The 26,938-nt window shown below is 40.9% G+C and overlaps 1 long non-coding RNA gene across 2 annotated transcripts in view; it reads right to left on the bottom strand.

The window, feature by feature from the left end:
* Positions 1-5,621: 5,621 nt before the first annotated feature.
* LOC142602396 (uncharacterized) overlaps positions 5,622-26,938 on the bottom strand; it is a 42,255-nt gene continuing 20,938 nt past the window's right edge. For both annotated transcript variants that reach the window (XR_012836194.1, XR_012836193.1), the window contains exons 5-7: positions 19,667-19,832; positions 13,400-13,549; positions 5,622-10,896 (exon numbers count right to left, since the gene is read on the bottom strand). This is a non-coding gene — a long non-coding RNA (uncharacterized LOC142602396). The remainder of the gene's footprint in view (positions 10,897-13,399; positions 13,550-19,666; positions 19,833-26,938) is intronic.

The following is a 26,938-nucleotide window of genomic DNA, read 5'->3' as shown; positions in this document are numbered from 1 at the left end:
CAGCAGATCGATGCTGACAATCACACTAATACACCTTCTTCAACCACACAGAGGAAATACAGGTTTGATTCTTGGAGTAAGGATTGACTGGAATAGGAAAAGAGGGAGAGAAGATTACGATTAGGTTTTGCCTAGCCCATGCTAATCTTTGACTACAGTTTTGGTTCCTTTTTGCTAGGAAAGAACAGAATAGCGATTCAGAGAAGCCCTTAGGCTGCTGAAACACAATGCATAGGAAGCAACCTGCAAAACAGAATGATTGCAACTCAATGCAAGAAGTGAAAACTTAAGCTCCTTTGACTTACAGTATATATGAATACATGAGTTGGTAAAATAGTTACAGATGTGTATCTAGACCAAACAAAAAGACCTCGTAACCATGCAGAAAATATGTATCTGCTTCTGCTGCACTAGTTCCACTCTTAGGAAAGCTTGAAGCAGAAATAAAATGTTTGCTTATATTTCGAACAAATGTCAGATGAAACAAAATTCTGAGCGACTGTGAACTAGATAAAGACCTTGATCCTGCTCTGTAATGCATCGTAAGACACAGTTGACGAAGGCCAGCTCTGGCTTAGGAAAGCAAGTCTCCCTAAGCTTTCTCCGCAGTCGGTGGAGAGAGGGATCATCCATCCCCAGCTATTGTAAATAGGCTTCGTTCCAGTCGAATCCATGGAAGCAGACCAGCCCATGCGGGCTGAATATCTTAGGCTGTGATCCCAAGTCTACAGATCTGCACCTCTTAATAATTCATCGTACGCCAAATGTAATGACATTGGACAACCTTTCTGAGCTTCAATTTGCAAGCTTTTCCTTGAAAACATTTTCAGTGTCAAATAGTCCTCCAGCTGAATTCCTTATGACAAATTTGGTGCAATTTTTGGGTGATGCCAGGGTGTTTTTTCAATTCCTTAAAGTGTTTCCTTAAATTTATTTGTAAAGTTTTGTTGTTGTTTTAAAAGAAGCTTTCTCTAAAAAAGTTTTTAAAGGTCTTTGAGGAAACCCAGTCTCTTCATAAGCCTACTGGACAAGCAGGTGGCTTGGTTTCAGGCTCTTACTCTTTGGTGTTATAGGACATCAGGGAAGATAAGAGAAGTGCTGCTTTTCTCTTCCTTTTTTTTGCTTTCCCCGAGCAAAAATTAAATTTTTACAGGGATGAGGTAGTAATCTACAACACCTGCAAAGAGAAAGCATCTACTTGATCTTTTGACATGCCATTTCCTTATGTAGGGAAGACGGAGACAAAAATGAGATATTTGCCTAGTAAGGAAAGAAGAAAAGAGTAAAATCTCCATTTGCTCTTGTACCTCTCATCAGACCTACAAGCTCTTAAACTTAATTCCAAGTTTAACCTGGACAAAGAAATGGAAAAAATACACTGTAGGGAACAAGACCGCATTGGCAGCGGAGTGGATTCAATGACCTAATAGTTCTTTTTTCCATCTCTGATTTCTTTGATACTATTTATAAAAAGGAAACAAAAATGATGGGCCACTCCAAACAAATTGTTACCATAAACCGATATCAAACATCAAAATTGGCAAATGCTCCTTTAAGGCTTGCGCGGCTCGTGGAGCTGGGGAGAAGACTAATAATGCACCTCTCTGAAGGTCCTGGGCTATGTTTATTTCCCGTATTTATTTAAAAGAAAATCAAAATACTTTTAAGCAAGTCAGCTGGTTCCAAATTTAGGAACAATTGAACAAAGAGGAATCTGCTAATTCCAGATGGAGTGCATATAGTCCCTTGGCACTTATTACTTACCAAATGTTTCGGAAAGCAAACACATGACCTAAAAGATTTTGTGAGTGTGGGGTCCTCAAAAAGCTCTTAACAAGTCATGTATTTCTAACCGTATTTACTTTACCCACATACAAAACCCCACTTCGTTTTCCTTTTTTTTTTTTTTTTTTTTTAAAGCGGACAATGCTCCTTTTAAAGACTATTTATGTACGACTCAGTTATCCCGTAAGGCCGGGGGCTCTAAAGGTGTCTCCTTTGAAAGGCTTCGGCTGCGGAGCATCTGCTCCCTGTGCGAGGACCACCTTCCCTGGCACCGCGGCTGGAGCAGGTGTTTCGCTAATGCGGGGTCCTCCTGTCCAGCGGTGCAGGAAACGGGCACCCACAGACGGTTTCTCGTATCAAAGATGTAATACAGTTTTTTGTTGGGGTTTTTTGGTTAGGTTTTTTTTAAAATCTGGTCCTTTGCACGTAGCCCAGTTGTCCAGCAACATCCTACTTACGAGTGCCAAGTCGCCTCCAAACACACCTCTAAACACATTAACAGAGCATTGCTTGCATGAATTTCCTATTCAGTACTGAGATGTTTTATATTAATTTCATAAGAAAATGAGCCTGATGAATACAACTAAGAATCTTTTAGTATTATAGTCCATTATTAGAATTGTTTCCTCCCCATATTAAGTACTTTTGGGGGAAGCGTAAAGTAGAAAATCTTCATTTTAAGGCAGTTTGACCGAAGTCAGTCATTTTTCAGTAGCTTTCCAACCCCAAGAGCCCAGCACCTTGCAGAAGAGCCAGCGGCGTTACCTCCTGTACCGTTCCCGAGCTGCCGTAGCTGGTGCACGGCAGCTCATGTAGGCACCGAGCCTGACCCGTACGGGAGTGAGTGCTGCTGTGGGACATCTTCACTGAAACCTTTAAAACTGAGAAAACAGAAAAATGTTTAATAGACAACGGGCTTAATTATCAATTGGGATTTTTTTTTTTTTTCTATTATTACTTTCAACATCTTAATAACATGTCTTTTCTTAAAAAAATCCCTTCAACTGTTCTCGAAGGAAAAAAAAAATGCTAAAGACAGTGGGTTGTGACTAAAAGAGGTCTAAAAGAGAAAGAGCTTTTCATGACAGTATAAACAGGTAAGTATAAGTTAATCTTGAGTTTTACATGAGTGATATCTTTTCCCTTTAAGCTTTCTAATCTGTTTGTTTTTTTTTTCCTCTAAGTCTGTCCCTATTTTACAAACCTTACCTGCAGTTATGGTGTCATCCTTTCCTATGGACTTGTATGGATTTCATGGTTTCTCAGCCACAGACTCAGACCAGAAAGAAACTGAGGGCAAATGTTGTTATTTCAATTCAATTATCTACAAAGTGAAATTTATCTGCTGACAAAGACGTACATCCACTCTCCTTGTTCGGTAACTCTTCTCCAACTGCGTTCAGCGTGACAGTCCCTGAAGTTTTGGTACTGCTGGCATTTCTCTGCAAATCCTTAAGCTGCACCAGCTAACTCAACTGAATACGTTAGTTTACATTTTTAACTGGAATGCTTTTTGTTTTTATTTTAATGAATCCCCTAACTCCAAGTTTAATTAAACTCACGTTTTTTAATTAATTACCAACAAATGCAAATAAGGCAAACTACACAAACATGTATTCACCATTCACTGATAGATACGTGGAGGTTTTTTTAATCCTGAAGTGTCAGGATTTTAAAATCTTAAAGTCTTGAGGGTTACAACTCAAAAATTATTTTCACTTAGGGCTCTACGAGAATATCTTGCTTAAAGGAACAGAGAGCAAACTGCAGGTTCTTTACTTTTACCAGTTATCCTAGCTAAACAACAGTAAAACTCAGCAGAATTAGGCATCTGCATACATTCTTATAAGAGAAAAGTCGAATACAAGGATTTCTGCATCGTAGTTATGTTTAACTGCCCTAAAGCTGACAGGTACAGATATGGACTCTCTCTGGCTATTTAAGTTCAGCTACACCAGAAATTATAAAAGGAAGAAATAAGAGTTCCAGCAACAAAACCCAAAGCTCTGAAACCCAGGAAACCCAATTTTAAGACACTCATGCTTAAATCTTAGAAACTTAGAAGCTGTCTCCTGGTACTTGTGAGTAGTGACCACTGACAGAGCCTGAGGAGAGAACACAGTTGAATTAGCTTCTTTACTGTATAAGTATTACTCTTTTCAGGAGAAAATATTTCCAAATCTCATGAAATATTACTCTGAAGAGTTGCTCAGAACAGACTTAGCTCCTCTGATGACTTTTTCAACTTAAAGCGCTGTAAAAGCAGCCCGTCCTTTTTCCAGAGCTAATACGTGGGATTATTTAAATCGTTAAAGCAAGGAGCCAGGAATATTTGTTTCTGTTCTCTTCCTAGAGCTGACATGGATGAATTTGGCTATGTCCACACGTCTAGTTCAGCTCACTCTCAAAGTCCCAGAATGACTTGAATCCACACACAGAGGTCTCGAGCTTGCTTAAAGCCTAAGCCCGGTGCTTGAGCTCTGGCCCTCCTGGATCACCGCCCGGAGCTCAGCCCAGCGTCCTGGCCCTCCGCACCGCGGACACGAAGTGAAGCCAGCACTGGAGCGCTCAGCAAGACAGTCCCCTGGACACTCTATTTTCCCCTCAAGTCAGCAGGTGAGAGCTGGTTTTCCCACACGGCATAGGAATTTCTTATGCGCAGCTGAACTACACACCTACGGAAAACATATTCTGCAAGTGTTGCAAGCCTTCAGGTTTCCACTTCTTTTTATAGTTATTAAAAATTATATTTGGGGCTGTATATATTTATACACACCTCTACATGTGTATGTATATATATATATATCGCCTGTTCTACTTCCTCCTCCTCCAAAATATCAGGCAGATTTCTCCACCACTTACCATGGGCTGGAAAGAGCAGGTCAAATGGCTGACACTAAAGTATCTTTTCCTCCGTAAAGGGGTTTACTGCCCCGATGCAGGATGTAAATGCACAAATTTGTGGTGCTTCTTTCCCCACCAAGAGGGGAAATAAATATCTTGGGGAAATTAATAGCTTAGAGACCTGCCTATATAGATAGCTTTTGGGCTAGTGGGAATTTTTCCAGCCCTCTGTCCCTCCAATTCCCCAGATGAAAAATGGAAATAAGTCACCCTTAACGATCTTATGCAAAAATGTAATTATGTTTAGCTTATCTAATTGATGTATTTTGAGGAGTTTGGCTAAAAGATGTCATATGTGCAAAGTTATTTATTGTGTTTAAAGATATTTGTGCTCCCATCCTTGGGAAAATTCTTCACGTTCCCTGTCCTGCTGCACTTCGAAATGATCCTATCTTGATTGCGTTCCAGTTACCCAGTGTCAAAAATAATCAGGAATAGGAAAGATTATGTGCAAGGGTGTTCTGTGGAAGGCTGCAATTCCAGTGACTCCTCCTTCCCCCTGCTCATCCAGCCTAAACATATGCAAACTTTCGCAAAAAAAAAAAAAAAAAAAAAAAAAAAAAGCAGAGCAGTGTCCACCCGTCTGCTGAGCAGTTCCCGCAGTACGATAGTCTGTGTAAGTTTTATAATCAGAATTTCATAGCTTGAGAAAGTCCTTAAAATATCCCACGTCCCCCAGCCAATTCTTTAAAAAACAAGGAAACGAAGATATTCCCTCCTTCGCTTTTTCACAGTTTCCTTTCAGCCCATACGTCGGCGAGAGGCGCGGAGGACGCCCGCACGCCGCGCTCCCTTCCGCGGGGCGCCCGGAGGTGCACGGGAACCCGGGCTCCCACCCAGACGGCCCCCGTCAAAACGAGCTTTGGCGAGAAGGGGTTTTCCTTCCTTAAGAAATATTGCAAACAGAAGATTCCCATGTTTGAAAGGTCAGAGGAAAAAATATAATGCACTCATGAAGAGACAACCTCATTAATCCTGTTGTTCTTGGCCCAGTCAATAGAAGAAACATAAATGCTGTCAACACTGCGCTGCTAGATAAAGGATAAAAAGTGGGAATGAAATGTTTTACTGCAAGGGCTGTTCTTATGGTTTGAGAACATTTCTGGAAATAACCTGAGCTGAGAAAATGTTCCCTAGGAGGAATACATGCTGTGGGAAACTGTGTGGAAGATAAAGTTTGGTCAGTGACCTTCTCACTATCCTCTAATCACGCAGCACACACTGCTCCAAAGAGAAAAAAGAAAAAGGGATCCTGTGCAGCCAGAGTCATTTTACCTTCCCTGCATTACATGAACTGAAGTGGAAAACACAAGAGTATCATAAATCTCTATTTCATGCTTTCGGATACTGTAGTGAAATAATAATCTACTGTAACTCGCAGGGAAAAAAATGTGAGTTTTGGTTTAGGGCGCTTTAATAGCACAAAATACAATACACCTTCAGTGAGCATAAAAACAAATGACGGGAAGTTGCTAAAAGGTGAACATGCCTTTTCGTCTGTGCAATATTAGAAACGGAGAAAGACCATCACATTTCTCATCCGAAAGCAGGAATGACAGAGAGAGGGAAGACGCGAGGCGACCTCGCCAGCGCAGGTGGTTCCCAGGGATGACACCTCGCAGAAAAGCTCAGTTTAAATACTCGCACGTTAATGCATCAGCAGCGTTCAGATACTGTATCTGTACAGACAGAGTGAGTAAATATTAGTATATGTGGTTACTCCTGGGAAGATTAGGGAGTCATCAAATATGGATGTCCCTAGTGCTCCACACACAGCCAGGGTATTTGAAAACTCCCACCTTTAGAAATTTGTGGGGAATATCCCTTTTTGCAGTCCTTTCTTATTATTATTTTTTATTTTTCCTTTAAAACCAGAATTACTGTAATTACTGTCTCTAAAAGGTGTTTATTTGAGGACTGGTGTTACACGCACAGAAATGCCAAAGCTTTTTTTTTTTTTTTTTTGGTTTCTGTAGCACGAATCTCAGAAATACAGTGTGATCTTCCTGAAACGGCATTACTGGGGTAATGCCACAGCGTTGAAGCTGGGTAAATATTTTCCTTGTACTCATCAGGTACTGCCTGTTGCCAAATACACTACCTAGAGTGGTAATGCGGGGTAATGATGTCATTACTGGGGGATAAACAATGCAGCTGCGGTGCATGTCTACAGTTCTTGCAAAATAGAGGGCTGGGGGTGAATTAATTTGCGTATCTCGGATCTTTCAAATATTCCACTAATCATCACAAAAATAATTGCAAAAGCAACTGGTGAGCTAATTTAGACAAAATACAGGCTAACCTGAACGGCTCAAATTAGAGATAACCCTTTTTCTGAAGAGTCCTTAGAAATAAAGGGAAGGGACTGGACAGAATGAGATTTCTTTCCGTCGTCTTCACTTTCTGCTTTCAAATCGGACATGAAACAGAAAGGGTGTAATAAGCTATTCTCTTATTTTTCTTCCATCCATCTGGAAACAAGAACTACCAGAAGTCTGACAAGAAAGCCTGATCTCCAGCCAGATTTCTAGAAATGTTAATAAGAGTTCCTTATTCAAAAAGCACCTTCAAAACTTCTGAACTATAGGGAAGAGAACCTCAGATGTCTCATCATCTACCACAATTATTCCTGGAAGAAGACCAAGAAGTGCCCTACAGAATTCTCCTGCTACCGTATGCAATGAAACCTACATACATAAAAATATATAGATATATCATACATATACATGATAATGCTGGTGACTACCCATGAGTTTAGGAATAAAACCTTTCGAAAAACCTTCAAGAGATGGACGGTGGGGAACAGCAACATAAGAAATTTTTGTCTTGAGGGCTTTGCTCAAAATAAATTTGTAGCGGGAGAGTATTGCCTTTGCTTAAGTGTCAGCTCAGAGCTTTCCGGATGCAAACCAGAAACATCTCAGAGACTCCCTGACGGTGGGGGAGCATCTCCAGCGCTTCTTCAGTCGGGTACGCTTCAGCTGCAAAACGAGCTCAGGACCACACAGGTCCCGCAGAGGCTTTGAGGGGTGGCACATTGCAATAGCGGAGAGTCACCAGCAGAATTTCCCTGCTCCGTTTTGTGCAGTGCAACTTAATGGCGCTATCGACATCTTCTGTGATATACGTCCTGTGATCAGTGCAATTACTGCATGTCATCACCACTGTAAATTTACCCAGCCTGAAACCATTTTAAACTTAAACTGCATACTTAAGAACTACTATCCACCTCCTCTTTGTAAATTAGCTATATGATTTATCTGTGGGAACCATTTCAAAAAGTATACATTCAGAAATACATATACCACATGATGTCTTTTCCATATGGCATCTCATAATTATTTTGCTGTGTGTGAACATGATGAAAACAGTTTCATAATTCTCTAAGGGTTAGGGTAAATTATTTCAATTAGACATATTTCAGAGCAAACATTACCTTAGGGTTTATTAATAATAGTACCTGAGAAGGAACAGCTGCCTTTTAAGCAGCGAGAGCTGTCAGCTTCTCACTGCCCCCCCTGTAGCACCCCTTTTGTGACTCTAAAAAAATGGCAGATTTTCTCATGCTTTACCTAAACAGAGAACTTGGCAGCAGAGACCTGGTTGTAATCCTCAGCAAGGGAGCTGGTGGGTGGATTTTTTCTCTATAAACTCTTGTATAAACCACACCAGTCTCCTGGTATTTATTTTGTGTAATGTTGGAAATCATACACAGATCCAACAGGCCATGTAAAGGAGTTTTGTAACTTCCTGAAACACTTTCAGGCAAAAATCTTTTCTCCAACAGCGGTCCCAGGTCATGAGGATATTATCACCATTTTTTAAGGGCAAGGCTCCTCTGCCATTTGTAATAGTATAGCTTTGAAAAGATGAAATGCAAATCTGAATTAGATCAGCTAATTATTAGGAATTGCTATTAGAATTATTAGAAAGAAAATTAGCTCCATTGTCAAAGCGTATGGACTGTTTCATAAGCACAGGGCTTACAAACGGCATGCCTTGCAGTTTTACGTACTGCGTTCCTCATCTGGCTGTTTTTATACGCTAATACTGCCCTACGACATGCACTGATTTTGAACTACCGGTGCGGGGACGATACCCCTCTGCGTAACGTGGCCCACCTGATTTGATGCACCACATCACCCTGCAAGTGCATCTGCCTCTTCGCAAGGAATACTTATATTTTTCGCACGCAAATGCCTAAGAATCACCTAGGTTCATGCAAGCCCCTAAAACGCTGCAGTGGAAATGTGCCGAGAGCCCGTGGGTGAACAGGCATGGAAGATCCCTGCCTCTCCTCACCCTACACGACTTGCAGAGAGGTGAGTGAATTGACCCTGAAGGCACAGTCACTAAAGCTGGGTTGAAAAAAGGGACAGAGTTACATCCGTTGGCTAATAAATAATGCAGGTACGATCGCAGAGAGGGCTGGTGTGACTGACTGCTTGTTACAACCTGTGGGCTGGAAGAAAATTGTTGTGGAGCTGTAGCTTTCAGCCTGAGCGTGGGAGGTGAGGGCATCAACCCCCCCAGCAGCCCTGCTTATTCCTACCGCATGCATGGAGGAGGGCTGCAGGCATCCAGTAGGGAAAAAAATAAAAACTTAAACTGAAATACCGCTAATAGCATCTGATCAAGAGTTTTAAATTGAGTATGCTGAGGAATCGGCTCTCACCTGGACTGTCAGTCTTTGAATCCAGCAATCCCTGTGTACTTGTGAAGAGTGGGCTTCTGATTCATTCAGCATATCACTGTCATCGTGAAAATATATATACACACACACATTCACACAAAGAGCACAAAGAGCACAGAAAGAGAGAAAGATGATATACTTACAGGCATAACTGTAGGTATAACGCACATGTACAAATCCACGTTTGCTTGAAAGCCAATACCAGGATATCTAAAATGCTTAGTTATCACCTGGCCAAACATGACTGTTCCACTACGTCGTTATCATACTTTAATCTTGACATCTAAGCTATGAGAGGGGAAAAAAGCATTTCCAAAGAGAAAAATTGATTGGTAAAAGGCATTCAAGCTATAAATTATTTCCTTTTGGTTCAGGTCCTAGTATTTTTGCCTGGCTCAGGTTCAGGAAGTTCTATAACTCTGCTGAATAATTTCCAAAGGCCTCTTGCCTGTATCTTTGTGCAAGAACATTCACATTTAGCCTTGAAATTGCCACTTAAAACACAAGAGAAACCATTTGCTTCTCCATCTTCCATGGTGTAATGAAGTATGTGGATTTCTACAGAGCTGTGTCTTCTCCAGGAGGAACCTAGCCTGGTTCCAGGCCCACAAAGACCTTCAGCACTGGGTGCCCCATTCTCAAAGGTCCTGGGGAAGATGTTCTTTCCCGCTTGCATGTCCTGTTCCAGTGTGTAGTAACCCATAGGAAGTGAACGAATGAGAACCCTAAGCCTGAGACCTCTTTAAAAAACTGAATAAACAAGCTTTTCTTTAATGTTTGGACTTTGAAACTGCTATCTCATTTTGGGAAAGCTATATTCTCAATCATGGAAACTTCTAATCTCTTTCTTCATGTGATCCAAGGAGGTGACTGACCTCTGACCTTTGCTTTCCTCTCTACTTAATCCCATTATTTATTTTCTTTCGCTCCATAACTAGACAATCTTTGTTACAGTTCGTATGCTTTTATACTTTTCAAAATCCCACACTTTTCTGAGTTCAGTTTTTTGGACAACTCTCCTGCTTACATGTTGGCCCTATCTGCCAGACCTTTTCTTCCTTAACCGTCTGCAAATTCATTGGCTTATTTCAATCCAATTCAATACAGAGGTGGAAGCCCTGAAGAGAATTAAACTCCTGGCAGCTGGAGTACAGGTACAGGATTGAAAGGAGTGCTTCTGCTGCAGGAAAAGCTGCAACATGAGGCTTTACAGTACCATTTCTGCTGGCTTGGCATTGGCCAAGAGGCACACGCGTGGGTCTGTAGAGCTCCCAGTCTCTCGTGCAAGCAGCAGCTCAGGGGAAACTGAGGCACGGTCTGTAGGCTGTGTGTGGGATGGCTGGAGGTAGTGCAAGAAGGTGAAGACATTAGTACCTGGGGGGGGAGTGGGAAATGAAGGACCCAAAGCCATAAGAAATGAAGCTTCAGTAATTCTGCATCTCACGGTGCAATGTTTATTTTGCTGTCTTCTTTTCCACAAGTGCTGATTCTCAAATCCTTGTTTCACTAAATTTCTACAGAGAAATATAAGAACAAGCAAACTGACGTGACGCTCTGGTACCCAGAGAGAATTTTGTACCAAATTCTATATCCGTGCACAAAATCTTGTCATCTGCCTGTAGATTTTGAACCTGAAAGCCAGTAACAGCAAGGCAGCAAATGCTTATATTGGTATTTGTCTTTACAGTGATTTCTGGCATGCGGCAGGGCTCACGCTACTCTCGTACCTGCTCACAGTAACATTGCATGAGTGACTTGGGTATATACTTGTGCTTAACAATTACGCAATATCCTCTGTTGGCAATGGGACTAGGCTGGGAGTCAGGAGACAGACTTCCATCTGTTAGTAAAAGGTTGTGGGACTGTAGAAAGTTTTCTCTTTTTTTTTTTTTTTCTTTTTTTTTCCCCTCTGTCCTTTTTTCCTCTCCCACACTTTGCCTTTTTTATTAGTTTGAGCAAAAAGTCCTTGGGCGGAAAGGCCTTTTTTTCACCAGATGTTTGCATGAGCCTAACACATTGGGAGCCCTTTCTTAGCTGAAGTCCAGATGGCCTTTTGCAAAGTAGATAATAACAAGACTCTAACAAATACTGATGTTCTCGTATCTATATGACAACATCACCTTTGAAATGGGAATACTTGTCTGTATATGCTATAAGAATACATTTTTACTCGTGTATTTAGCTGTAATAGCCCCGCTAAAATACAAACATAAGATCTTAAAAGTATCTCCATCAAAATTAATGGACAGTCTGACAGAGATCAAACTTGTTTTCTGCAGAGATTAATAATCTTAAAGCATCTGAGATTTTGCCATGCCTGTCTTGTTTCTGTTCCACTGTGTTGTGCTGTGCTGCACGCTGTACCCGCTCTGGTAAAACGCTATCTCTTCCCGTGCTCAAAGAGAAAGGCTGGACCTCTCATGAACATTGTCTACCGCCCATGAGTCTGGCTCAAGACCCATCTATAAATTTCATTTGCCTTTTGAAGAGAAGAAATTTTCCTTGACGAAGGTGATTATCAGGTATTAGAGGCTAATCTTATAATAAATTTGTGAATTAGTAAGCTTATTTCTTAACTAGTCAAAAGCAAATCCCTCTTGCTCATACCTTGTTACGCTAGCATCGCATGCTATCGTATCACTGGTATTTAATCGTGTGTCAGGGAAAAGAAATTCTCAGGCAGATATATTCACTCACTGAAATGAGCTGGGGTGGCGAGGTTGCTCACCATAATGTGTTTTTCAGATTTATTTTTTTTTTATTTAATCCCAAAGGGCTTTTATTTTGTGTCAATTTGTACAGTAAAGTTCTCTTTTATGAGATTGACTTTGCTTATATGTTGTTAGTGCACTTAATTAAACTCAGAAATGCTTAATTCTTTCTAGGGCCCTAACTCTGGTCTGCAATACAAACAGTGCTATGTGCCCTCAGCGAGAGAAAGTCAGTGTAATTCGACACAAATTTCAAAGACCTCCACAAAGTGGTTCTTTCTCTGTTGTGCAGAGGGAGGAAGCAAATGGTTGAATAGTGGTTTTTGAAATGCCCCCATTTTGAAGGTGAGGACAATCTGAGACGCTTGGACCTGCTTCTAATACCCCTGTAGTCTGGATGCACGGCGTGATTCAGGTCCATCTGGACCCAAAAGCAGGAATAAATTATGCATGTGAGGGGCTGCAGCAGCCTTCGCATTAAATATTGATCTGCTGGTCCTCTGCCACTCTGCAGGACTGTGCGTCTCCAGATCCACCTGTCTGCACCACGGTGACGGCAGCTCCCCGAGGAGGGGCTTTGGCGTTGCGCACTAAGCCTATCGTCCAAAATAGGTGGATCTAGAGCAAATTTCTTGAGCGCAATTTATTCCACACCCTTGCTAGCAGAACAAGTGTTCCTGAGCCTCTGTGGATATGTAGTCAAGAGGGAGCTGTCTGTCTACATTTGATTTTACATTTCCTTCAGCTAGTTCAGAGATCCATAAGCAAAATCCAGCACCCAGGGACATCTAAGAAGACTATGAATTCATAAACAATAAATGGTTTACGATCATCCGTACTTTAACATTTTAATCTCTGGCAGATAGGGTTTGGATAACTGCTTTTGGGTAGCATGCAGACTCTGTCTGATACAGGCTTATTCACCTATACTTTGTATTCCATTTGACTCGACGGTTTCTGAGCAGAAGGATTACATGAGGGTAAGGAAACAAAAAAATCTCCCCAAAAGGGTGTCCGTGTGCTGAATGCAGGGAGAGATGTCCACCTACACTCTCCCATTGCTGGTCTGGCCGGCGGAGCTGCCTTTCAGCGAGACGGAGCACATGCAGCACCCTTTTCAAAGGAGACACTCAGGCATGCCATCCAACAAGACTAATGAAAAACCTCTTTCTAATCCTACCACAGCACTTCTCACCCTCAGCCTCCTGCATCTCATTTTCTCTCCAATACAACCCAAGTTACAGGCACCAGAAAATATCCTTTCTGAGGGCAGGATTCCCCTCCCACCCTGCAGCAGTTCTCCTACCTCCAGACGTGGGTCCTCGAGGTGCATCAGAAGACTGGAAGCAGATGTCTTCTCCATCCCACTTGCTTGTCTAATCTATTTGTCGGTGCATTTGTTGGTAAAGGTGCTGACATTTGTTTGAAACGTCAGAACTGGAAGGCTGAATCAGACCTGTGAAGTATACAACTAACTATGAGCGTTAAGTAATTTTTCTTACAAGAAATAACTGTAAGCAATTTTCCCAGCATTACTTCATTTCATCTAAATTTCTCAGTTGCAGTGAGTCATTAAAAATATTCCCAATTATTTTCTTATTAGACACTCCAGACATATTTGAACAAGTATCCGAGTAGCTTGGCCATGTAAGAAAGACTGGAGGGATAGCATGGTCAGGACTAAGATCTAATAGCCCACTTTAGCTAAACATTTCCAGGCTAGGTCACATATTGAAGGTGTTCCACACCTAAAACCATAGACTTTTAGTGGAAATTACTTAGTAAGGGTTTAGTGTAGTGTGCCCATTGACTTGGTATTATAACCAGATTGAAAACTCTTACAAGCTCAGCTTTACTGTTATGTTTTCATTTCTTTCTAATTGCAACAACACCAAGACAGCACAAGGTTGGAGAAGACAATGCAACACAAACGTAGGAGAATTGTCCCCTTTTCTTATTTTCACAAAGAAAGATTTGGTTTTAGCTGCTGGGAGGAGATGCAGCTCAGCTGACATTTTCGCATAACCAGTACATCCTCTCCTATCTGCTGCCCCGAACTGAGTTGAAAATAGCTGAATAGAAATAACTAACGGGCCAGTTGTGGATCTGACATTCAGAATTAAGCAGATGGTAAGCACAAAAATACAGTCTGGGTTAAATACTGACCACATTTGCCAGAAGCACAGACATAGAAACCCTAGCCACATCCAGATCATAGGCAGAGCACATACAGATCTACCAAAACAGTAAGAGCAGGATCCAGTATAAATTATTCTGTGTTAATAGTACATGGACATCTGACAGTATTTTTCTTTTATGCACTTTTTTTTTTTTTTTTTCTCCTTCAAAAGGAAGGAATTTCACTCTGTACTGGACACTTTGGCCAAGAGCTTTTTCCCAAATGGATGCAATCCCCTTTCTGATCTGAGTGCCTAACACCAGTCTCCTACCATTTCATCCAGACACGCTGCCCCCGCTGCGCTGACGGGTAGGAGGTGATATTTAAAGCAATGCCAATTGAACACAACAGGGGATAGGCATAGCAGAAGCAACAGAAGGAGGATTTTGCAAGAGCTTGCTAGGTCACGTTAAACTCCTTCTCTGGCCACATCCAGTGTCCAACCCGTATGTCTGAAGATCTTGCTGTAAGCCTTTGTTATTTATTTGGAAATTTACTGTGGCTGTAGTTTAACTCTGTATTTTAGAGTTATTCTTTAATTGATACAGCGCACTTCATCCTCATAAACAATAATCAAAGGTGCCGGTGCCTCGGAGGACAGGGAGGCAGATGATCAATACTAGTGGATGACCTGGTCTCTATAGGAATGTTACTTATACATCAAAATTCGTACCAAAGAGCAGAAAGCAAGTGCATAAGAGCTGTATTTATTAGGTTAAAAGACTCATACCTTTGGCTCAGCATCAGTAAAAGCCTCATAGACAAACTTCTTTGTTTCTGGCAGAAATAAATATTTATTATTGCACTGGGAAAAAAATACTCTCACAAAGCCTAACTATTTTAATAAAAAATTTAATATGTTTATTTCTTCCAGACAGGAGATAAAAAGCTGTCAGAAAAATAATGGTTTAAATTACAGTGAGATGTTGTCTTTACCTAATCTTTCTTTTTCTTCTTTCCCAAAATCTATGTGGCATGCTCAGAATTTTTATTTTTAGTAAGAAACGTCAAGGAAACACTTTATGGTAAGTGGCTGCTCACTATTAATTCTTTTGTTATTAAATGTGGGAACATTAATTACCATTAATCGTTTTGGCTCTAATATAGATTTCCCACAATAAAATCTTTACACACATATACAGACCCTATAATCTAATCAAGCAATTTTCTCCTACCTACTTGGAAGGGAGGGAAAGAGCAAGATTGTTATTGTTATTGCTATTTTTTTAATTCAGAGGAGGAGGTGGTGCAGGAGAAACTGGTAATGGGACCTATACAAGAACAGAGAAAAACAATAACTATTCCTACAGCCAGTGTATGTGCTATTCAATCAGTAAATATACTTTATAAAATATAAGTATCTTTATAAAAGGTAAAGAAATCCAGTAAGAAAGATAGATGTACGTAGCTCTAAGTCATCAAGCAAACATATTGCTCTGCAAAAGCGGTGAGAATAACAACACTCTGCTTTTCCTCAAGAAAAAAAAGTAACATCTAAAATAATTTAGCAGCGATTAGTACAGTGCTTCCTAGCATAGCTCTGATGCAGCCCAATTTTCCAGTGCAGTCAATAAAAGTTCCCATTTAGCAACATAAACATAACAGAAGTTTATCGAGATAAAGAAGAAAAGCAAAGTTACAAATGCTGGTGGTCGTGGACAAGGTAGTCATGGGAGTGTGGGCTGCAGACTCTGATGTTTTACATAGGATAAAACCAGGCTGCTGAACTGTTTTTAAATGTGTCGTCATCAGATTTACTGATTTTCATCTTGGCAGGTACATTCCTTAAACCGCTGCAGATAATTCTGTAGAATAAGGTTGCCATTATTCCTTAGATGCCCTAATTTGAATAAACATGATGAATGAATATACTGTATTTTTTTAGGACAAACAAGCTGCAAGCTCCATCTTAAGCACGGAAGCTACAGTGTGACTGATTAAGTATGTACGCTGCTTGCCAAATCTCTGCAGATCAACACAGGACTTAAATCTCACTTGCACTTTTAGACTTATAATTATTCTCAGAATGAAGTTTCCATAATGAACAGTTAAAACCATTTATTTCAAATATTGATTTACAACTGGAGGCCTTACATTAATACGTGTCTCAGTCACTTTGGGCCTTTACCACTAATCAAGGTCTGTGCAGGCAGAGGAGAAAGACTGCGTGATGATACCCTTCCCTGGTGCACGGTCCACAGATTGCACTTTGAAGTCCAAAGACATTCATCCAAAATCCAGCAGCAAAACAATACAGCCAAATTCCAGCAGCTCCTTTAGTCCTTTCCTCTCACTTCATGTTAGACTTAATTTCTTCATTCCAGCCTTGCAAAACTTTAACAAATTAGGTTTTAATCTCCCCCACTCATGCCTTTTCCCATGCCTTCCCACTCCAGATAACTCCCACCGTTCCTCCCTCTGAGCTTCAGCTCCTCTGCAGCCTCCGAGCTCCTCCACAAATTTCCTTTTCCTCCCTAGGCCTCTGATGCCTTTTCACTCTTCTTTCAAGTCATTCCAGAAACACAATTCCTTAACATAAAATTCAGTCTTCTAAGAAAAGATAGTCAAACACTACTTTTTCCTTTTTTCTTTTTTTTCTCCCCTCCAGAAAATCACTGAACTGACATAATATTTCACAGCTTGGTCAATTCCTATATGATATCCTATTTCCCATCCTAATTCTAACTGTTGGCTTTACAGATTGCAAACCACTTCTTTCAGCAGGCAGCTCAAAAGTGTTTTTAAGCGACCTGCAGCACAGGCGGCTGCTGAGATGCTGCGTAGGTTCTAGACCATCTATGTGCAATGGTGCACGGATGGACTCCGTTCATACACTTTCCTTATGAAATCCTTTAAGGGGCAGAAATAACAAGACACGAGGTCATCACAGGTCATATCAATTCCTCTCTGATGGAAATATTTCAACAATAATAGTTATTCCAGCATTTTAGTAGTTCTCATAGATACACAGGAACTCTATGGAGAACATCAGCTTAGATGCAATCATTTTGATCTGCCAAAAGCATTGCTGGAAGAACCTGACTTCCCATCTGCTTGGTAGATAAAACACACCAAGGTCCCTCCAGTAATGTGCTAGAGCATGGATCTAAAAAGGCAGCAGCACGGAAACGTCCCTTTTCATTCCCCTCCATCCACCAGCAGAACTGAGGGTAACCTACTTTCTCTCGAGGAGTCCCTACGTTTCCAATGAGCACAATCATACCAGCAGCTCTCCGGCACAATGACACGGAATACACAGCGCTAACTCACATACATTATTTGATAACATTTTAGCACCGAACTGCTTTTTCTACCCATCAACCCACGGTTTTTCCTCCTCCCAGGATGTCACGGAGTTATTGACATTGACAGAACCAGGTTAACAGAGACTAAAGGAACACTACAAATTCCTGCCCCAAGCACAAGTGATTGAATAATTGCTTTTTCCCTTTCTTCTTTTATTTTTTTTTTTTCCCCCCAATGTAAAAGTTTGAAAGCTCTGGACAACAACAGGTTGCAATACAGGTCATTGCAAAACCACGCTGCAAACGCGCGTAGCTTTTTGCCTGACTGGGTCGTCTGGATCCCTCTCAAAATGACTTTGTGAAGAGGTAAATTCTGATGAGGGATTTTCTTCAGCTGCATAAAACTCAGCACTGTTAGAAAAGGTAACCTGAGATTACATAGCATACCCGTGTGATAAGGAAAAAAGAAAAAAAAAAAAAAAGCTAAATTTTGGAAAAAAATGCAGTTTTCTCAATTTGTGCCAGAACTAGTGAGAGCTACCTTTATCACAATATTACTCAAACACATCCTGGGGGAAAAAAAAAAAAAAAAAAAAGAGAGAGACTGTCATAATTTCCAGTACTGCGCTTCAGTATTTTTGAGCTATTCAGATGTGATTCAGTAGCTTACAGTTACCTTCTGGGGTGGGGAGGGCGGGGGAAATCTGAACATTTTCAGCTTCTACTAGAGAAGAGACAAAACGCCTATGACTTAAAGAACCTGTCACAACTTATAAGCATAAATACCACAGTTTTATATCTTCAGGAATAACTTTAAATACACAGAACAGCCCCTGGTTTTAATCTTTTTTTTTTTTTTTTTCCTTAATAATTGACCTACATAAGCAACCAAACCCTTGGTACATTTTAGTGGCATAATTTAAATTTCTCTTACGTGTACTGTGGAGTTGTCATTGAAGTCCCTAACCAATCATTATAGAAGACTGAGGACTGGAGCGATGCTTTAGTTGCTGCAGTATTTAGAGAGAAAAAGAAAAAAAAAGGCAGGAAAAAAAAAAAAAAACCCTCAAGAAATGAACAACCTGGTGGAGATTTCAATCCATTAGCAGCATTGAGCTTGCCAGTTCTTTACTGCAGCATTTGACAAGGCTCTGAGCCAGAGATTAAGGCACGTCTCCTGAGGAAGGAAAAGAACAGGAGCTTCCACACTTCATTAAGGATATGTTTTATTTGCAAACTGCCAACCCACAGAGTGGCACTGACTTTTGGGTCATGGAAAAGGTTGCAGTTGTGCGCTTGAACCGTGCCAAGCTGAGTTGGATAATACCCTCAAAAAAAGTGAATCAAAGAAAAATGATAAGAAAAATAGGGAAATCCATGATTGCAAACCACCTAAAATAGGACTTGAAATGGAGCTTGTGCTCCAGTCAGCTTTTTCCTCCTCAAAAATTGTACTAGAGCAGGACAAGTGCCCAAAACAACAGGGAGCAGTTAGCTACAAAATGCATATTCATGCTGTATTTTTTCATAATTTAAACATACATTCTCAGATTTATTTCACATTGATTGCTTTAAAAATGTTAATATCCCTATAGAGTCAAGCCTTATCATTACTTGATCCTTTGCCAAAGACTGTACTAGCATTCCATGACTGTATACATATTTTACTAAGCTATTGTTGCTTTTTCCTGGCTTGTTTTTCAAAATCCAGATAGAAATACATAGCTTATATTGTTTAAAATATAACTCATAAATCACTCATCATAAAGGGCCAATTCCTGGAGTCTTTATTCGGTATTTGCACTGGCAATTTCCCAATCATTTTCAAATGGAGTTGTATTTGAGTAAAGACATCGGTGCCAGTAAAGGTAAATTTTCTCCATTCCAGGAAAAAGAGCTTTAACAATAATGTTCTGCGTTAGGTCCCAGATCCTCTTTATGCTAACATCAACAAGATAGTTTGCAATGAAGGGTGTTCAATGGTTAAAAGTAAAAAAAAAAAAAAAAAAGTGCCCATGGGATCATTCCTGGGAAACTTGACTAAGAATAGGTAAATTATACTGTTGCAATATACATGACCTATTTTCTTGGTTTTGAATACGCATATATGCACTAACAGTAATCATCAACAGATCTTTGAGTTGCTCACCCTGTGCACCCAGTTGGAAGGGTTGCAACTACCATTACAGTCGTCCCATCCAGCAGAGTCTCTCTGCAGCCCCTTTGCGTGGCCTGAGCACAGCAGGCGATGCAGGCAGATGTGAAGGCGCACCTTCGCTGCGATCTAAGCTTATGGCTATATACCATCTTCCATACTGAAAGGAAAGCAGAGAATATTAAAATTCTTTTTTTAACCTGTAGCTGAACTAAAACAATTTACGGACAAAGAATGCTCCTGCTGTGTCTTCTGCTTTTCTTCATTACTGTCCTGGTTTCAGCTGAGACAGAGTTAATTTTCTTCCTAGTAGCTGGTATAGTGCTGTGTTTTGGATTTAAGATGAGAATAATGTTGATAACACACTGATGTTTTGGTTGTTACCAGGCAATGGTTACACCAAGGCAGGAACTTGTCAGCTTCTCACACTGCCCGGCCAGCGAGGAGGTGGGGGGTGCACAAGAGGCTGGGAGGGAACACGGCCAGGACAGCTGACCCAGACTGGCCAAGAGGATATTCCATACCATATGACGTCATGTTCCGTATATCGCTGGGGGGAAGCTGGCACAACCGCGGCTCGGGAACTAGCTGGGCATCAGTCAGCAGGTGATGAGGAACTGTGCATCATTCGTTTTGTATATTCTTTTATCATTATTATTATTATTATCATCTTCCTTTTCTGTCCTATTAAATTGTCTTATCTCAACCCACGAGTTTTACTAGTTTATATTTCCAATTCTCTCGCCCATCCCACTGGGGGGGTGTGGGGGAGGGAGTGAACAGCTGTGTGGTTGGTTTAGCTCCCTGCCAGGTTAAACCACAAAAATTACCTATGAAAATATGAATTTGATAAACTAATGATACACAGAGAAGAAAGAATTTTTAAAATACCGGAAGTCCAATCACCTCAGTGGAATTTCTCTCTCTCTTTTTTTTTTTTTTTTTTTTGTTTATAAATGCATACAGATCTCATAATATTCAGTTTTATTTCACATGTCCATGCATGAGTCTATTAACCATGGCTGAGTGGTAGTTCTCCTCCCAATGAACTTCCTGATCTTCCACATTTCACAACCCCTAATGAGAATTTCAAACAGGACTGGTACTTTCAGTATAACTCAGAATGGCAAGATGTCATGACAAACATAATTGGCAGCAAAAGTGGCACCCCAGCTGAGGCTAGGCAAAGGCTTTGGTAAGCATCTTCAATGACATCAATGGAAGATTTGCTTTGCTCCATTCCCGGAACCACTTCTCCTCTCTTCCCTGTTACAGTGATGCAGAGAAGGGAGTCAACAGCTGTGAAGAATTTGGTCTTTTTTTGTCTTCTCCATTCAAGTTAACCAAATTTCTGACCTTTGAAGTAATAGTCAAATTATTTGTAAAGCTGAGATGAAGGGATGGTTATTATTCAAGCTTCACGAATAAAATTATCAGCCAAAATAGAGTGTTCGTCCAGAGGAGAAGTATGGCATCTTAGTCTTACGAGTTGAGAGAGAATCAGTGATTGGGAAAACCACCAAAAACGTACAAGAGAGAACTTTTGAACTGTTGGCCAACTTTGCTTTGCTCCTATAAATTTTCTTCACTTGCCATGTTCCTTTTGCAAGGAAAAAAACTAACAACAAAAAACCCAAACCTATAAACATTAGTTAGCTTTGTGGTGAGGTGTTTTTCTGCCAACCTGAGGTTAGAAGCAGAGCTGGGATCCCAAGAGCTAGGCTTTGTATTATAGCATTGTATTTTTGATGCGGTAGTTAAGAGTCAATTACTGTTTCCATTATAAACCCTGTTTTCCAAGGGTTTATACCTCAACCATTTTCATTTCCATCATGCTGAACTTGGCATACAAGCAGAATGGATACACAATTTTTAAATAGACTAAATGAGGTTGGCCCATTTTTAGATACAGAGTAGTCAGAAACTGTCGGTTCATTTTGATTTTTATTCTTTGAATTTCACAAACTAAACTATAGTTTCACTTTTAAAACTAGATTACTTCCGAGAATTAGTCTCTGTGGTTGGGTCCAGTACTTCTTATCGCTTCTGAGGAAAACTTAATTGCATTTTTTTAAAAAATATGAAAGCCTGTTGACAAAATTCTCCCTTTAAGACCTGATTTTCTATGTGTAATTTCAGATGGTAAGGCTCCCAAGCCATATGTCCCAACAGAGTTTGGTGCATATCAAGCCACTTATGTCTCAAAAGTCAATTTTATCCCAGTAACTTACCTCATTTTGGAAAACTGAGGGCAATGCATCAATTCAGAGGTCAACGTCTTCAGTAATAATCTTTCCAGTGACTTCAGAAAAGCTTTGGACCTGACAGACTCAGAGGAATTGTCTCACTCTTTTCCCCACCAATGACTCAAGGTTGACTGCGCAATGTGGGGCAGAGGGAGAGCTGTCTCACAGTCCAGGTGAAACCCAGAACAGAGCGTACCCTTGATAAAGACCAAAATCCAGATGGCCACTGGCTGTCGGAGCCCTCCATCTGGGGCTGTGTGTCACTCGGTAATTGCACACAGCAGATGTTAATTGCTTAAAAGCTACTTCAGCTCAGAAAACTCACTTTGCCGAGGCCACAATGAATATTTTTCTTTGACTTCAATTTCCATGCATTCCTTCCACCTGAATTTCCTGCATTTTTTTCTATTAATTGAAGATAGCTGGAATCACAGAGCAATGACACAAAAGTTTCACAGTTTGGCTTTACCACTGTTAGACTGACTCACATTCAGTTCATCCCTGGGAACATCTGTTTCTAGCGAAAAGGTTTGTTTCCTCTGAAGTACAAAGAACTCAAAGTTAATTTTTACTAGAAAGGTTTCCTCTGGTTTTCCCCAACAGAACTGTTCTATAGGCCAAAAGCAAAGTAGAACCAGCTCCCTACTTTTTCAGATGACCAATAACACCCGAACTTCTAAAACACCGACCCACTGGCATCTCAAACATGTTTTACAAATCGTTCTTACAGTATCCCAGTAAGATATGCAAGTTTGATGGTACTCTAATTTTACTTTTTGGGAAAATGAATCACAGCGAAGCTGTGACTCACCCAAAATTGCACAGAAGATCAGAGTCAGAGATAGGAGGAGAACAAACATCCCGGTTCCCACTGCCATGTTTCAGGCTTTCAGCAGGTTGCTTTCCCAACACAGAAACTGAGCAGAAAGCTATTGGGTTCTAATCCAAACTTTGCTGATGGTGATAGATTTCAATAAGCTTTAGGTCAAAACTTTATTTCTCATTTAGTCTGGAGAGAGAGATACATGAATCTAGTCTAATGCACGTATCATCACCCAACATTGCCACCTCTCCACACATCCCACCTTGCAGCAAGGTGAGATACCAAACAGGTAGGCACAACAACAAGTTTCATTGCCGCTGTTTGCCTTGTATTGTTAGGTCGACGCAATTTTTCTCATGCATAATAGATAGGGCATATTACAGGGGTGAAACGCACCGTATTGGGTTACCGTCTTCCCTTTCACTGTCTACGTACGATCACCATAGGCTGTGTGCTCTGAGAGCGCACGCTCGGATCATGTTTTTGTGAACACTGACAAGAGCAACTTTCTTGAAAGCTATCAAAGCCATCCTCATTATCCTTTATGGGCTGTGTAGAAAATGGCTGCACTATTAGACATTTAACTGGAGTGCAGCAGAATGGTTTTGCTGGCCCCCTCCAGTTCTTCGGGTAAAAGCTCTGTTCATAATCAGTTTCTGCTTTTTTTAATGACCCTCAAGAGGTCCCTTCTGGTACACTTCAGTTCCCTTTCTAGTGTCCCATTGATTTTACAGACTTTAGGAACTTGCTCTTAACCTTCTGCTTTTTTCCGGGATCGCTGCTGAATGATTAGGCACTATACAGCCTTTTGTTACCCAGTACACTGAGAGTGATATCTGGAGAATTAAAACACCAGTTACAATAACATTTGCTAGAGAAAGAGACGGCTCTTCTCTCAGGGCTATTCACCCTATTTATGTGCATGATTTTCTCGGAGAACAAGAATGACTTCAGACTCATAGGAAAAAAATACAGGACTATCTGGTTGCGTACAAGATTGAAATTCACTCAAAAGCCTACGTTTCTATCACGAATTTTAGCAGCAGCAGTAGAAGCAACTCAGTGTTGGTAAGGGTGGGCTAGTGCCTGGAAGATGGTGGGCAGCGTGTAAGAATTAAAAATAGAGATTAAAAAAAAGGATTTTAAAGGATTTTCCAAGTAAAGTGTTTCCAGTTATCTGATTTGATTCACATGGAGCCACATCAGTGCCAAAAATGCTTGCTTGTTGGCGGTTTTTTTGAAGTTAAAGAAGTTTGAGAAATACCCCTTAAGACATGCCAGGTAAATTCAAACAGAAGGATGCTTGGTGCAAGGACGTCCTCCTGACCGCAGCGTAGCAGTGGCACAGACTGTGATTAAATGTGCCGTTCCTCCCAACGACTCTGATCTTTCTCCAATGCTCTCGTTTCACCAGGATCCTGCTGCGGGAAGGACTAATCTTCCCTATGTGTTTTTTAAGACCGCTTCCTTCCCTATGTCCTCCCCAAGTAACGTATCAAACTTTGGAAAGGTAGATTAGTTCCTTGAAAAAGATAAAGGACAGACCTCTGGTATCCTCCTGCATCCACCCCCAACCCCCCCCCCCAGATTTTCCCAGGAGAGTGAAGTTCAGACAACTCCATTTGCATCAACAGGTTTGAACCAGCGTGCGGAGACCGTTGCAGCCCAATTACCGCCCGCCCTCGGCTCCTGCTGCCTTAGCTGAAAGATGCTGGGTGGAAAGAAAAACCAACAACCTTAAAACCAGAAAAAGAAATTGCATCGTTGTTGTTGTTGTTGTTGAGATGCCAGCTGAAAAGGCATCATTATAAAGAGGTTGATACTTTCGGGGGAGGGAGACAGAGGACTCACCCGAATGATCCTAGTTAAGGGCCTTAACAGAGAGACGGCTTAACGTCTGTTTGGTGAGTCTCCCTGCTTGGCTGAGCTTGAACTGTGTGTTACTGCAGTAACATTTCACAAATAGGGATACCCCTCCTTTTAAAAACTGTTCGCTCCCAAAATAGCAACACAATTTAACAATATTTTGTATCAAGACAATTACATTGCAGTATTATTGTAGTCTTAGTACCTCATTAAAACAAAAAAATGTTAAATCCTTGTTTTGTTGAACACAAGAGATGAATAGTAAATATTGATTTAGAATGAATGCAAACATTTCCCTAGGAGTGGATAATTACAGCCTTTCTATGCAAAACACTTATATTTGAAGAAGCACTTCACTTACTTTGCCATGTGGTATACATTCTTTAGTACATTTTAAATTATACGTTGTCCTGGACAGTGTCTGCTCTATAATTTCTTGTGTCTCTACACCAGAGTCAGTATGTAATTTTAAACTGCAAACTTTCTGCCAACTAGAAGGGGAGAACAGGCTTAACTCTTTCCCTTAGCTGGGCTCAGAAATCAATTCAGACTGCACACATAGTCATAAGACCAGTGAGCTCAGTGCTCGAGCAGCAAGGAAGGAGTTTGGTCTAGCTGGAATTTATCAAAGATGCTGCTCCCAGCAGTCCTCGTTTTCACACGACATTTTCTGATTACGTACGAGGCTTGATGCGCTCTAACTTCCAGCCAGATCACAAGGAGTCCAAAAGTTTGAACAAAAACTTTACTTCCAGAGAATTCGCAAATGAACTGAGCATTTGAAAGAGAGCGTCTAGGTTGAGAGCATTCAAAAGCATATTTGAACGAAATAATTTATTCTACTTATTTTGGCATTGAGATGTGTAGTTCATTTGCAGACCACCATGGGACGTACTCGGCTCTTCCCAAGGAGGGTCAGGCATGCGTATGGTGCTTCACGAAAGGAGGGGACAGAATTTATGCTCCAAAACCTACGGCCCTTGTCAGGCATTTTAAACTGTGTAGGTTTATTAGGTTGCAAGACTAGGACATAAATTCATACGCAACTTAATCAGGCTACACGAATGGGAAGACAATATACCCCTGCAGTAACTTGAGAGATTAAGCCAAATGACTTGTGCATTTTGTTATCTTATACAACCACAAGCACCCTTAGTGCATGTATTTTATGGGCCAAGTTTTCAAAATCTGGGACCTTGCACCTAAATTACTTTATTTTCATAAATATTCACATCGTCATCTCTCTGTCCCCAAAACAGAGAAAAGCCTAAATGGATATTTAGACTTATCCTAGTTTAAGCGGCATTTAAAGTTGCGCTTACAGCCCCTTGACACATCATACAAGGAGAGGCTTATGTGTTTTGCTGGATACAGAAACTTTAGGCCCCACAGAAGATTACTGACTATCGTTAATTCCTTGCAGTAATGAGCATTGCAATGGTACTCAAAGGAAGAGCAAACAGGAGCCGAATGCGATTCCAGACATTGACCGCAAATTGCATCGACTAACCCAGCACCAGCACACCGAATAAAAGCACAGCGCCGGTAGGAAGCTGTTACACGTGCCATATACTCTGATTATCTTCAATGTTTTTTTGTAAACCGTACAAAGCCGTCTGTAGCTACAGGTCTTACACCCACAGGAACACACCGGCACGCTCAGGTTTGCTCACGAAGCTGCTGGATTTTTATCCTGGGAATCCACTGAGTATCAACTACTGTACGCTGGAGTTAAACGTAGTTTGAAGGAACCTGTTAGGGGAGAGGTGGAGGGGGGAAAGAAACTACATAAATTTGAAAGAAAATAGAACTTACACTTTCAGGATGATTTCCTGGCCAAGGAAAGAAAGGGAGAATGAAAAAGAAAAAAACAGGTATCAAAATGTAGCGAGCGATAACCAAACCAGCAAAAGATTACTGGGAGAAACGATGGCGTGCTGATGCCCCATATTTTCCCCAAGATATTTCTCATGAGCCCCACCCTTCACCCACCACCAAATCCTTTCCGTGCAGAGGTTTTATTCAGCAGCTGATTGTATGGAGACACATTTCCCTAACGCGTGTTTCCTAAGGCACAGCTTTGTACTTCCAGAGAAGCTTAGCAGAGCGTTAAGGCGAGAGACTTCAATCCTGTGGGCAAAGTTATGTGTCTACAAGGAAAATATTCAACCTCCCCACTTGGCACCTACCCCTGTGCTATTTGGAGGTAGCCACATCTCTCCAGCAGCACCCAGGATAGTCCTGCTCAGAGCGACTGATGAAACCTTCCACTGGAATTTACTTGCTTTAAAATTAGCTTTTCCCCTTGCCCCCTATTCCGAGGATTTGCAT

The sequence above is a fragment of the Balearica regulorum genome, chromosome 6 (assembly GCF_011004875.1).
Source record: "Balearica regulorum gibbericeps isolate bBalReg1 chromosome 6, bBalReg1.pri, whole genome shotgun sequence".
Classification (NCBI taxonomy): Eukaryota; Metazoa; Chordata; class Aves; order Gruiformes; family Gruidae; genus Balearica; species Balearica regulorum.
The sequence above is the reverse complement of the archived record's forward strand: the minus strand, read 5'-3'. Positions and strand labels throughout refer to the sequence as shown.